This window comes from Bubalus bubalis, chromosome 3 (genome assembly GCF_019923935.1).
Source record: "Bubalus bubalis isolate 160015118507 breed Murrah chromosome 3, NDDB_SH_1, whole genome shotgun sequence".
Classification (NCBI taxonomy): domain Eukaryota; kingdom Metazoa; phylum Chordata; class Mammalia; order Artiodactyla; family Bovidae; genus Bubalus; species Bubalus bubalis.
The window spans coordinates 60,537,601-60,552,269 of NC_059159.1; the positions used below are offsets into that span (position 1 = coordinate 60,537,601).

At 40.3% G+C, this 14,669-nt stretch overlaps 1 long non-coding RNA gene across 1 annotated transcript; it reads right to left on the bottom strand.

Annotated features, from left to right (window-relative positions):
• Positions 1-13,540: 13,540 nt before the first annotated feature.
• LOC123332398 lies at positions 13,541-14,268 on the bottom strand. Its single transcript, XR_006549189.1, has 2 exons — positions 14,066-14,268; positions 13,541-13,655 (listed from the first exon to the last, which is right to left on the bottom strand). It is a non-coding gene; the product is annotated as an uncharacterized LOC123332398 (long non-coding RNA).
• Positions 14,269-14,669: the final 401 nt, after the last annotated feature.

Here is a 14,669-nt window from a genome sequence, read left to right on the forward strand (position 1 = left end):
CCGTCTAGTCAAGGCTATGGTTTTCCTGTGGTCATGTATGGATGTGAGGGTTGGACTGTGAAGAAGGCTGAGCCCTGAAGAATTGATGCTTTTGAACTGTGGTGTTGGAGAAGACTCTTGAGAGTCCCTTGGATTGCAAGGAGATCCAACCAGTCCATTCTGAAGGAGATCAGCCCTGGGATTTCTTTGGAAGGAATGATGCTAAAACTGAAACTCCAGTACTTTGGCCCCCTCATGGGAAGAGTTGACTCATTGGAAAAGACTCTGATGCTGGGAGGGATTGGGGGCAGGAGGAGAAGGGGACGACAGAGGATGAGATGGCTGGATGGCATCACTGACTCGATGGACGTGAGTCTGAGTGAACTCTAGGAGTTGGTGATGGACAGGGAGGCCTGGCGTGCTGCGATTCATGGTGTCACTAAGAGTTGGACACGACTGAGTGACTGAACTAAACTGAACTGAACTAATGGGACCTGATGAAATGATCTGAGTTTTTTGAAGGTTGAGTTTTGTTGTTGTTGTTTTAATGTGCATTTTAATAACTAGTGAGAGTGAACATTTTTTTCACTTGTCTATTGCCATCTTCTTTTGGAGAATTAACTTTTCATACCAGTTTCCATTTTTCTACTAGGGCATTTTTATTTTTTCTTAGTGGCTTTATGGCTTAGAGTAGTTATTTTAGTGCAAAGAATATTTATCTCCCCCAATTTTCTCAGTTCATTTGCTTTTTGGCTTTTTATTTAATTATAAGTAGATGCATTCTGGATTAAGTCTTCTATCAGATTATTTTTAATATAAATTTATTTATTTTAATTGGATGCTTATTACTTTACAATATTGTATTGGTTTTGCCATACATCAACATGAATCCGCCCAAGGCATACACATCTTCCCCATCCCGAACCCCCCTCCCTGTTGAGTTTTAAGCCAGCAGTTTCACTCTCCTCTTTCGCTTTCAAAAACAGACTCTTCAGTTTCTTTTTGCTTTCTGCCATAAGTGTGGTGTCATCTGCATGTTTGAGGTTATTGATATTTCTGTGGCAATCTTGATCCCAGCTTGTGCTTCATGCAGCCCAGCATTTCACATGATGTACACTGCATATAAGTTAAATAAGCAGGGTGACAATAAGCCTTGATGTACTCATTTTGCAATTTGGAACCAGGAAGCTGTTCCCTGTCTGGTTCTAACTGTTTCTTCTTGGCCTGTATACAGATTTCCCAGCAAGCAGTAAGATGGTCTGGTATTCCCATCTGTTGAAGAATTTTCCACAGTTTGTTGTGATCCATGCTGTCAAATGCTTTGACACAGTCAATAAAGCAGAAATATATATATTTTTTCTAGAATTATCTTGTTTTTCTATGATCTGATGGATTTTGGCAATTGTCTCTGGTTCTGCTGACTTTTCTAAACCCAGCTTGAACATCAGGAAGTTGTGGTTCAAGTACTGTTGAAGGCTGGCTTGGAGAATTTTGCACTTTACTTCAGTAGTGTGAAATGAGTGCAAATGTCCAGGAATTTGAACAGTCTTTGACACTGACTTTCCTTGGGATTATAATGAAAACTGACCTTTTCCAGTCCTATGGCCACTGCTGAGTTTTCCAAATTTGCTGGCATATTGAGTGCAGCACTTTCACAACATCAACTTTTAGGGCTTGAAGTAGCTCACTTGGAATTCCATCAGCTCCTCTAGCTTTTGTGCATAGTGATGCTTCCTACCCACATGATTTAGGACTCCAGGATGTCTGGCTCTAGGTGAGTGATCACACCATCATGGTTATCTGGGTAATGAAGATCTTTTTGGTATAGTTTTTTTTGTTTATTCTTGCCAAGTTTTCTTAATATCTTCCACTTCTCTTAGGTCCATGACCTTTCTGTCCTTTATTGTGCCTATCTTTGCATGAAATATTCTTGGTATCTCTAATTTTCTTCAAAATGTCTCTAATCTCTCCCATTCTATTATTTTAATCTATTTCTTTGCATTGATCACTGGGGAAGGCTTTCTTATAGACTCTGTGCCACTCTTTGGAACTCTGTGCACAAATGGGTATATCTTTCCTTTTCTCCTTTATCTTTAACTTATCTTCTTTTCTCAGCTATTTGTAAGGCATCTTTAGACAATTATTCTGCCCTTTTTCATTTTTTTCCCCCCTTGGGGTTGGTCTTGGTCACTACAATATCATGAATCACTGTCTATAGTTCTTCAGGGACTCTGTCTATCAGATCTAATCCTATGAATCTGTTTGTCACTTTCACTGTATAATTGTAAGGGATTTGATTTAGGTCATATCAGAATGGTAGTTGTTTTCCCTACATTTTTCAATTTAAGTCTTAATTTGGCAATAAGGAGCTCATGATCTGAGCCACAGTCAGCTCCTGGTCTTGTTTTTTGCTGGCTGTATAGAGCTTCTCCATGTTCAGCTGCAAAGAATCAATCTGATTTGGGTATTGGCCATCTGCTGATGTCCATCTGTAGAGTCACGTTTTATGTTGCTGAAAGAGGGTACTTGCTATGACCAGTGTGTTCTCTTGGCAAAACTCTATTACCCTTTGGCCTGCTTCATTTTGTATTCCAATGCCAAACTTTCCTTTTATTCTAGGTATCTCTTGAATTTCTACTTTTGCATTCCAGTTGTGTATGATGAAAAGGACATCTTTTTGGATGCTAGCTCTAGAAGCACGCCGGCTGTGATGGACCTCGCAGAAGCGTGGCTGACAGGAGCTACCCCACGTCCGAGGTCTGGGGCGGCAAACAAGAAGAACAACCCCACGTCCAAGGAGTGGTGGCTGCATAGGCGCAGGAGAGCCAAGAGGAGTTACTATGCATTCAAGGTCAGGAGGGGGGCAGTGAGAAGATACCCCTCATCCAAGGTAAGGACCAGCAGCTGCACTTTGCTGGAGCAGCCATGAAGAGATACCCCAGGTCCAAGGTAAGAGAAACCCAGGTAAGATGGTAGGTGTTGCGAGAGGGCATCAAAGGGAAGACACACTGAAACCATAATCACAGAAAACTAGTCAATCTAATCACACAGACCACAGCCTTGTCTAACTTGATGAAACTAAGCCATGCTGTGTGGGGCCACCCAAGATGGACAGGTCATGGTGGAGAGGTCTGACAGAATGTGGTCCACTGGAGAAGGGAATGGCAAACCACTTCAGTATTCTTGCCTTGAGAACCCCATGAACAGTATGAAAAGGCAAAATAATAGAATACTTAAAGAGGAACTTCCCAGGTCAGTAGCTGCCCAACATGCTACTGGAGATCAGTGGAGAAATAACTCCAGAAAGAAAGAAGGGATGGAGCCAAAGCAAAAACAATACCCAGCTGTGGATGTGACTGGTGATAGAAGCAAGGTCAGATGCTATAAAGACCAATATTGCACAGGAACCTGGAATGTCAGGTCCATGAATCAAGGCAAATTGGAAGTGGTCAAACAGGAGATGGCAAGAGTGAATGTTGACATTCTAGGAATCAGTGAACTGAAATGGACTGGAATGGGTGAATTTAACTCAGATGACCATTATATCTACTACTGCGGGCAGGAATCCCTTAGAAGAAATGGAGTGGCCATAATGGTCAACAAAAGAATCCGAAATGCAGTACTTGGATGCAATCTCAAAAACGACAGAATGATCTCTGTTCATTTCCAAGGCAAACCACTCAATATCACAGTAATCCAAGTCTATGTCCCAAACAGTAACACTGAAGAAGCTGAAGTTGAATGGTTCTGTGAAGACCTACAAGACCTTTTAGAACTAACACCCAAAAAAAGATATCCTTTTCATTATAGGGGACTGGAATGCAAAAGTAGGAAGTCAAGAAACACCTGGAGTAACAGGCAAATTTGGCCTTGGAATATGGAATGAAGCAGGGCAAAGGCTAATAGAGTTTTGCCAAGAGAACACACTGGTCATGGCAAACACCCTCTTCCAACAAGAGAAGACTCTAGAAGGTCTTGTAGGTTCATAGAACCATTCAACTTCACCTTCTTCAGCATTATTGGTCAGGGCATAGACTTGGATTACTGTGATATTGAACGGTTAGCCTTGGAAATAAACAGAGATCATTGTATCATTTTTGAGATTTCATCCAAGTACTGCAATTTGGATTCATCTGTTGACTCTGAGGGCTACTCCATTTCTTCTAAGGGATTCTTGCCCACGGTAGTAGATATAATGGTCATCTGAGTTAAATTCACCCATTCCAGTCCATTTCAGTTCACTGATTCCTAGAATGTCAACATTCACTCTTGCCATCTCCTGTTTGACCACTTCTAATTTACCTTGATTCATGGACCTAACATTCCAGGTTCCTATGTAATACTGTTCTTTAAAGCATCTGACTTACTTCTATCACCAGTCACATCCACAACTGTATGTGGCATTCACTTAGGCTCCATCTCTTCATTTTTTATTGAGTTATTTCTCTATTGATCTCCAGTAGCATATCGGGCACCTACCGACCTGGGCAGTTCATCTTTCAGTTTCCTATATTTTTGTCTTTTTACACTGTTCTTGGGGTTCTCATGACAAGAATACTAAAGTGGTTTGCCATTCTCTCCTTCTGTGGGCCACGTTTTGTCAGAACTCTCCACCATGACCCAACTGTCTTCAGTGACCCTACATGGCATGGCTCAGAGTTTAACTGAGTTACACATCTTGGTCCATGTGATCAGCTTGGTTAGTTTTCTATGACTGTGGTTTTCATTCTGCCTGCCCACTGATGAATGAGGATAAGAGACTTATGGAAGCTTCCTGATGGAAGAGACTGACTGTGGGGGTAAATTTGGTCTTGTGCTGAGCATTGCCATGCTCAGAAAATCTTTAATCCAGTTTTCTTTTGAAAGGGGGGCTGTGTTCCCTCCCTCTTGTTTGGCCTGAGCTCAAACTTTTGACCCAAGACTCCATGAATTCTGGATATATTTCTAATGATCAGTCATGTTTAAAAACAATTGGACTATATGATTATCTTTTATTTTACCCAATTTGTTTCACTGTTTCTATGTCATATTCAATGCTCCTGTTTTATTTAGTTTATTTTTCCAATTTTTCCATCTCTTCATTTTTAAATGTTATTTCTTAAGTCTTTATCAAGTGTAATAGAAAAATTTTGTGCATATATATATATATGTACAATATATATATTTTGCCTAACTAAAAAAAAATTGACATTTTGATTTCAATTGTTTGACTTAGTATAAATAAAATGCTAGATTTCTAATTAAAAAATAGATATGCAAGTAGCAACAAAGCTTTACTGTATAGCATGGGGAACTGTAGTCAGTATCTTGTAATAACATGATGGAAAATAATTTCAAAACAATATATGTGTATTTGTGTGATTGAATCACTTTTCTGTGCACCTGAAACATTTTAAGTTAACTATACTTCTATTACATATATATGAAAGATGTCTTTTTCATCATGAGAGATTGGAATGTAAAAGTAGGAAGTCAAGAGATACCTGGAGTAACATGCAAGTTTGGCCTTGGAGTGCAAAATGAAGCAGCGAAAAGGCTAAGAGAATTTTGACAAGAGAACACACTGGTCATAGCAAACATCCTCTTCCAACAACACAAGAGATGACTCTACACATGGACAACACCAGATGGTCAACACCAAAAGCAGATTGATTTTATTCTTTATAGCCATACATAAAGAAGCTCTATACAGTCAGCAAACAAACAAACAAAAAACACCTGGGGTAGATTGTGGCTGAGATCACCAGCTCTTTTCTGCAAAATTCAGGCTTAAATTGAAGAAAGTAGAGGAAACCACTAGGCCATTAAGATATGGCATAAATCAAATGGCTTATGATTCTATAGTGGAGGTGACAAGTAAATAAGTAAATTCAAAGTGTTAGATCTGGCACACAGAGGGCCTGGAGAACTATGGGCAGAGATTCATAATGTACAGGAAGCAGTGACAAACCATCCCAAAGAAAAGGAAATGCAAGAAGACAAAGTAGTTTTCTGAGGTGGCCTTGCAAATAGCTGAGAAAAGAAGAGAAGTGAAAGGCAAAGGAGAAAGGGAAAGATATACTCAACTGAATGCAGAGTTCCATAGTGCAGCAAGGAGAGATAATAAAGCCTTCTTAAGTGAATTATACAAATAAATAGATAAAAACAATAGAATGGGAAAGGCTAGAGTTCTCTAGGGGAAAAAAAAAAAAAAAAATGGAGATACCAAGAGGACATGCCATGCAAAGTTGGACACAATAAAGGGCAAAAATGGCAAGGCCATGACAGAAGCAGAAGATATTAAGAAGAGGTGGCAAGAATGCACAGAAAAAAACATTAAAAAACTTCTAAATGTTACAGATAACCATGATGGTGTGACCAACTCACCTAGAACCAGACATCCTGTAGTGTGAAAGTAAGTGGGCCCTAGGACGTATTGCTATGAACAAAGTTAGTGGAGGTGATGGAATTCCATTGGAGCTTTTAAAAATCATATAGGATGATGCTGTGAAAGGGCTGCACTCAGTATGCCAGCAGATTTGGAAAACTCAGCAGAGGCCACAGAACTGAAAATGTCAGGTATCATTCCAACCCCAAATAAAAGCAATGTCAAAGAATGTTCAAACTACCATACAGTTGTGCTCATTTCTTATGTTAAAAACATAATGCTCAAACCCCTGTATGCTAGACTTCAACATCACAAAAACTGACAAATTCCAGATGTATAAGTTAGGTTTAGAAAAGGGGGAGGAACCAGAGACCAAGCTGCCAACATCTGCTGGATCATAGAAAATACAATGGGATTCTGGAAAAACATCTACTTCTGCTTCATTGACTACGCTAAAATCTTTGTGTGGATAGCAAAAAACTGTGGGAAATTCTTAAATAAATGGGAATACCAGACCACCTTACCTGTCTTCCGAGAAAGCTGTATGGATGTCAAGAAGCAACAGTTAAAACCAGACATGGTGTAAAGGACTGGTTTGAAATTGGGATAAGAGTACATTAAAGCTGTGTCTTTTCACTCTGCTTCTTTAACTTCTATGCAGGGTACATCATGTGAAATGCTGGTCTGGATGAATCACAAGCCAGAATTAAAATTGCCAGGAGAAATATCAACAATGTCAGATATACAGGTGATACCACCCTAAAATGGCAGAAAGTGGAGAGGAATTAAAGAGCCTCCTGATGAGGATGAAAGAGGAAAGTGAAAAAGCTCACTTAAAATTCAACATTCAAAAAATGAAGACCATCGCATCTGGTCCCATCACTTTATGGCAAATAGAAGCAGAAAAAGTGGAAACAGTGGCAGATTTCATTTCCTCCAGCTCCAAAATCACTGTGCACAGTAACAGCAGCCATAAAATTTAAAGAACATTGTTCTTTAGCAGAAAAGCTATGACAACCTAGACAGCATATTAAAAAAACATCACTTTACCCACAAAGGCCCATATAATCAAATCTATGATTAATCCACTAGTCAGATACAGATGTGAGAGTTGGGTTATAAAGAAGGCAGAATGCTGAATAAATGATGCTTTTGAATTGTGTTGCTAAAGATGACTCTTGAGAGCCCTTGGACAGGAAGGAGATCAAACCAGTAAGTCCTAAAACAAGTAGACTCTAAGTATTCATGGAAGGACTAATGTTGAAGCTGGAGCTTCAACATTTTGATCACTTGATATGAAGAGATGGTCTATTGGATCGGACCCTGATTTTGTTAAATACTGAGGGTGAGAGAGGGGGTGACAGAAAACGAGCTGTTGGGATGGCATCATCAACTTAACGGACATAAGTTTGAGCAAACTCTGGGAAACAAGGAAAGACTTGGAAGCCTGGCATGCTTCAGTTCATAGGGTCACAAAGAGTTGGACTCAACTTAATAACTGAACAACAACAAAATTTATATTCTTACCAGTTGCTAAAACCTTGATATGTTATTTTACCTTTTAGTGCTGATTTCTCCATATGAAAAGTGCAGTACTTTGATATTTAGACAATAAGATATTGTACCTAAAATGCTTAGGAGATACTCTGTTCTGCATAGTTCAAGGACATATGGCCACAATTAAGGGGATATCCCAAGATGGCAGAGGAATAGGTTGAGGAGACCACTTTCTCCACCACAAATACATCAGAAGATCAATCAGCATCTGGAGCAATTCCCAAAGAACAACTTCTGAATGCTGGCAGAGGACCCCAGGTGTAGAGAGCAAACCAATCTCTTCATAATGAGGTAGGTCAAAGAATAAAGATGAAAAGGGATACAAAGAATTTCTAGACAGGACCCATCCTGGGGAGGGAGTTGTGAAGGAGGAGAAGTTTCCATACAGTAGGAAACTGTGTCACAGTGGGGAGCTTAGGAACCCCAGAGGGAGGCACAATGAGGCAAAACCTAGAAAATTCACCACAGAAATTGTGCCAGATGGGAATTACCAGCTCACATGCTCATGTCTGCCAGCAGCAAGTTGGGGGTGGGTACATAAGTATGGGCTCTGTTGTCAGTCCTCAGGGAAAGACCAGGGTTGCATGCCATGAGAACAGTCTGAAGGGGATCATGTGACAGTGCAGACAGAAGGGAAAATCGTGGGACCACCAGAGAAACAAAGGACCATTCCTGCCACACTCGGACACCAGGCACACTCACAGAACAAAGGATAACATCCTAGCAAATACTGAAGGGTGGCAAGCTGCTCCCATCTACAGCCATGGAGGCAGAGAGGCAGGCATGTGATAGTGAGAGGCAGAAGGCAAGGGCCCACTGCAATCTCAGCTCTAGAGACCACATCTGTTGCAAAACTGTGATCCACCCACCAGTCTCTACCCACATCTTCTTGGGATCCCAGATGGCCCAGATTTGCCAGAAGTGTCACAGTCTGGGGAGATACCAGCTCCCCTGGGGAGATGTACAGCCCACCTGGAATTGTGCCCTTGCAGTGCAGCCAGGAGTCCAAGTGTCTTGGCCCTAGGAGGTGAATGTCTACCCTGGACTGTGTAGACCTCTGTTGAGCTTCAGCCACCATGAATGCTCCCCATGCATGCCAGTGACATTTTCATCACAGCCAGGAGCCCAAGTGGCTTGGCTCTGGGAGGTGGATGTCTTCCTTTCCACTTCCCGGTGGCTCAGATGGTAAATAATCTGCCCTCAATGTGTGAAACCTGAGTTTGATCCCTAGGTTGGGAAGATCCCCTGGAGAAGAGAATGGCAACCCGCTCCAGTATTCTTGCCTAGAGAGTCCAGAGAACAGAGGAGCCTGGCTGGCTGCGGTCCATGTGTTGCAAAGAGTTGGACATGACTGAGCAAACTAACACGTTTCTGTCTCCACAGCACAACTGAGGAAGTGAGCCTGAATAAGTGACAATTTTTTTCCCCTCCTGTCAGGGCAAAGACAGTGAAGAGAGACTTGCAAGCAGAGGCAGTCCAAAATGAACAAAGCAAAACGCGGGAATTGCCCTGGAAATGGCTGGTGCAACAGACTAAAATCATCCAGTGAACCTGAGACTGTGTGACTTGAGCGGTAACTGTAGACTTTGAGAGCAAGTAAAAGCTGGAACAAGGGAAGATCTGAGACTAAACTGACTCCACACTGCCCACAACAGGTCCAGAGACCTTCCTAGATATATTAAAGAACTTTCTTGAGTAAGCAACTTAACTGAAGCAGGAAAATGGAGGAACATGAACATTCATCTCACTACCATTGTGTATATACTTCTCATCTCCTATAATTTTTGTTATTATTTTAATTAATTTATTTTATTATTTTTAAAGTTTTTAATATTATGTTTCCTTTTTATTCATTTTTTCCTTTCATCCCTCTTTTTTTTTTTTTAATTTTCTTCCCTCATAATTTCCTAAAATGATTGCTTATTACTCCTTTAATTTTTATGGTCCACTTTTACCCTTCTAAGAATAAAACCTCATCTTAAAATTTAATAAATAAATTCCATATTTTAAAATTTTTATGTTCAACATTTCATTTTTTTATATTGTAATTTTGGGAGTTTAATTTTTATTTAGGTTTCTAATTTTTCTTTTTTGATCTTTTGTTATTAATTTTGTATATTTGACAGTCTAATTTTTAGGATCCATTTTCACTTAGGGATTGGTTACTGGCTTGATTGCTCTCTTCTCTTTTGACTCTCACTTTTCCCTCCTTATCACTTCTATCTCTCACCTCCCTCTCCTCTTCTCTATAGAGCTCTGTGAATCTCTTTAGGTGCTCCTAACTGTGGAGAGTTGTCTCACCATTAACCTATGGATTTTGTCTTCTGCACTTTGTGGACTGAGAAGTCTTGATGCTACTGTAAGAGGATAGGACTGAATCCTAGAGGCAGAAGGCTCATCTCCAGGACTTTGGACATCAGAGGACTCCTGATCCCAGGGAACATTAATAGATAAAAGCCTTCCCCAAAGCAGGCTGGAAGTTTTGATGTAGATGAAGAGAAAAGTTGGTTTCAATTAATAAATATATGGATTAATTGATATTTTAGACCATAATACATTTGTGGGAAAGTATCTGGCCAATATTTGGTCAATTCTTCATTTTTCAACCCTATTAGTTGATGTAAACCCATCTCACCTTTGTCCTTAACTCATCCTGTTCTGTTTCAATCTCCTTCATCTCCCAGCTAAACAGTGCTTCAATTCACCTCAGAAAGATTACTATTCACTGAGAGTTGTGTAAATGCTGGCTTAAATTTGCTTACCAAAAAGTATTCCTTTGACTTCTATAAAGTGTACCTAGGTTACAGTACTAGATTTTATTTTGACTAATACAGTAATAGTCAAAACCATTTTCTGTCACCCCAACATTTATATTCAGCCCAGTTATGATCCTTTAACAGCCTATCCCAAATAATATTCTATTTGATGATATTCTACATCTTGAACTATAGGCATATTCCAAAATGTCATGGATTTGGCTTCAGCCCACCACAATAAAGAAAATATCACAACAAAGGGAATCACATAAATTTTGTTCTTGCTTCCAGTACATAGAAAAGTCATATTTATACTACTTTGTAGTCTATTAAGTGTATAATAGTGTATAATGTCTAAACAGACAATGTATATATCTTTTTTAGCATATACCTTAACTGAAAAACACCTTATTGCTAAAAAATGCCAGCCATTATCTGAGCCTTCAATCAGTTGCAATATTTTTGCTGGTGGATGTTCTTTCCTCAGTGTTATTGGCTGTTGACTGATAAGAGTGGTGGCTGCTACAAGTTGGCGTGCCTGTGGTAATATTTTTAAAATGAGTTTTGCCACATTATTGACTCTTCCTTTTATGAAAGATTTTTCCATCACATGCAATGCTGTTATGGAGCATTTTACCCACAGAACTTCTTTCAAAACTTAAATCAATCTTCTCAAACCCTGCTGCAGCCTTATCAATTAAATGTGCAATATTCTAACATCCCTGTTGTCATTTAAGACAACATCTTCATTAAGAGTAGATTCCATCTCAAGAAACTACTTATTTTCTTTGTTGCTGTTAATCACATCTTTAGGCTACAATTTTAACTCTAGTTCTCTTGTTGAATTGCTTCACCATATCTGTAGTTACACCCCACACTTGTCTTGAACCCCTCAGAGTCATCCATAAGTGTTGAAATCAACTTCTTCTAAACTCCTGTTAATGTTATTATTTTTACATTTTCCCATGAATCACAGGTGTTCTTGATGGAATCTAGAATGATGATTCCTTTCCATAAGGTTTTCAGTTTACTTTTTCGAGATCCATCAGAGGAATTACTTTCTATGGCAGATATAGCATTCTGGAATGTATGTCTTAAAGAATAAGATGTAATTAGGTTGGAGAAAAGATGGCAGAATAGAAGGATTTGAGCTCACGTCCTCTTATGAAGATACCAAGATCACAACTAATTGCTAAATGACCATTTACAAAAAAGATTGGACCCTACCAAAAATATATTCTGCATACAAAGACAAAGAAAAACCCAAAATGAGATGGCAGGATGGGGAAAATTAATGAGATCATTAAATTCTATTCCTGCCTGGTGAGTGACCCACAAACTGGAAAATAGTTATATCACAGAAGTTATCTTATCCCATAGGATAATTGGAAAATAAGATGTTAGAGTAGAAGGACGTGTACTCATGTTCTCCTGTGAGAACTCCAAAACTGCAACCCACTGCTGAACAACCATCAACAGGAGAATGTTGGATCTTACCATAAAAAGATACCCAACATTCAAGGGCAAATAAGAAGCTCCAACAAGATGGAAGGAGGGAAAAAAATCACATTTAGAATCAAACCCCATACCCACCAGAGATGCTGGGAGGGGTCAAACAAAACCTTGTGCACACCAGGACTCAGAGGCCCCACAGAGACTGAGCCAGACTTTCTTTGAGTGTTTGAGTGTCTCCCACAGAGGAACGGGTCAGCAGTGACAGCCGCGGGGACAGGGTTTCTGTCTGCAGCAGACATGAGTCAACCAGCATGTGGCATAAGCCCTTTTAGAGGAGGTCGCCGTTAGCCCCACTTAGAGCTGCCGAGTAGACAACCCAGAAACTGCAGAAAAGTTATATCAAAGAAATTGTCACACTGTTAAGAAAGTTCTAGGATATGCAACAGATTTCCCAACCAGGGGATCTGGCAAAGGGTCTGCAAACCCCCAGGGAATTTGACTTTGAAGACCAGTGGACACTGAGTCAGACTTTCCTGTGAGTTTCCAGGAGTTCATTGGTCAGCTACTGTGAGACTGTGCTTCCGCTTGCTTCTTCTGTCTGCCAACTGGTGGATTAGGCTAAGAGCCTTCTATAAGTTTCTTAATAGGATGGATTGGTGATGAAAAAACTGGGTCTTGCTCTGGTGGGCAGGACCTTGAAAGTAAAACTTTAAATCAATAATCTGCTGATGGGTGGAGTTTTACTCCCTCCTTTGTAGTTGTTTGGCTTGAGGTGACCCACCTCTGGGGTCTACAGGCTCTAAGTAGGGTTAATGGGAAACTCCAAGAGGATTTACACCAAGGTAGGTTTTCCAGTGCCCCATCCCTGTGGTAAGCCCCTGCCAACTCACACCTCCAGAAAAGGCCCTCCAACTACCTATTAGTAGCAGGCAGTTTTGGTTCAGTTTCCTGTGAGGAAAGTTCCTGTCTTCTGGATCTTGCTGAATGCAAAATTTTGTTTATGCCCTTCAAGACTGTAGTCTCTGTTTCCCTCGGGCCTCTGAATGGCCTATAATCAAATCCTGCTGACCCTCATGGCCAGATTCCCTGAGGATTCCCATTCCCTTGTCAGATCCCCAAGCTGGAAAGCCTGACATGGGTTTCAGAATCTTCATAAGAGTGGGAGAACTTCTTTGGCATTATTGTTCTCCAGTTTGTTGGTCACCCACCCAACAGGTATGATATTTGATTTTATCATGATTGAGCCCCTCCTACCATCTTACTGCAGCTTCTTCTTTGTCTTTGAATGTGGGATATCTTCTTTTGGTGGGTTCCAGTGTTCTGTCAATGGTTGTTCAGCAGCTAGTTGCAATTTTGATGTTCTCAGAGGAGGAGAGATGAGTGTATATCTACTCCTGAAAAAATACTTTTTTTTTTTTTTCTTTTCCTGGTGCTAGTTCTAGAAGGTCTTGTAGGTCTTCATAGAACTATTCAAGTTCAGCTTCTTTGACATTAATGGTTGGGGAATTGACTTGGATGTCTGTGAATGTTGAATGTTTTTCCTTGGAAACAAATCGAGATCATTCTGTCATTTTGGAGCTTTCACTCAAGTACTGCATTTTGGATTCTTCTGTTGACTATGAGGGCTAATCCACTTCTTCTAAGGGGTTTTTGCCAACAGTAGTAGATATAATGGTCATCTGATTTAAATTCTCCCATTCCTGTCCATTTTAGTTCACTGATTCCTAAGATGTCTGTGTTCACTCTTCCCATCTCCTCCTTGACCACCTCCACTTTACATTGATTCATGGACTTAATAATCAAGTACCTATAATATTGTTCTTTACAGCATTGGACTTGACTTTTACCACCAGACATATCCACAACTGAAAATCACCTCTGCTCTGGCCTAGGCACTTCATTCTCTCTATAGCTCTCTCTGTTCTTCCCCAGTGGCATATTGGACACTTACCAGTCTGAAAGGCTTCTCTTCTGGTGTCATATCCTTTTGCCTCTTTATACTACCAATGGAATTCTTGAGGCAAGAATACCACGGTTGTTTGCCATTCCCTTCTTCAGTGGACCATGTTTTGTTAGAACTCTCCACCATGACCCATTTATCCTGGATGGCCCTTCACAGCATGGTAGCAAAAATCCTGGGAGGTGTGTGTTGGCATAAGTCCTTTTTGGATGTCACCTTCAGCCTTAGCAAAGAGCCTGTAGATTCAAGGACTGGGTTGACTCAAGATAAAGAACTAACAGGGAGGGAGCACAGCCCCACCCATAAACAGAAATTTGGATTAAAAATGTACTGGCCCTGCCTATCAAAGCAATACCCAGTTTTCCCCACAGCCAGTCTTCTCATCAGGAAGTGTGCACAAGCTTTTTATCCTCATTCATCAGAAGGATGATAGAAGAGGCAAGAATTATAATACCACAGCACCCAGAATGAAAATCACAGAAAGCTAATCAAAATGATCACATGGATCACAGACTTGGGTAACTCAATGAACCAGGTCATGCAAGGCCACCCAAAATGTACAGCATGATAGTGACAAAAAAAAAAAAAAAGTGTA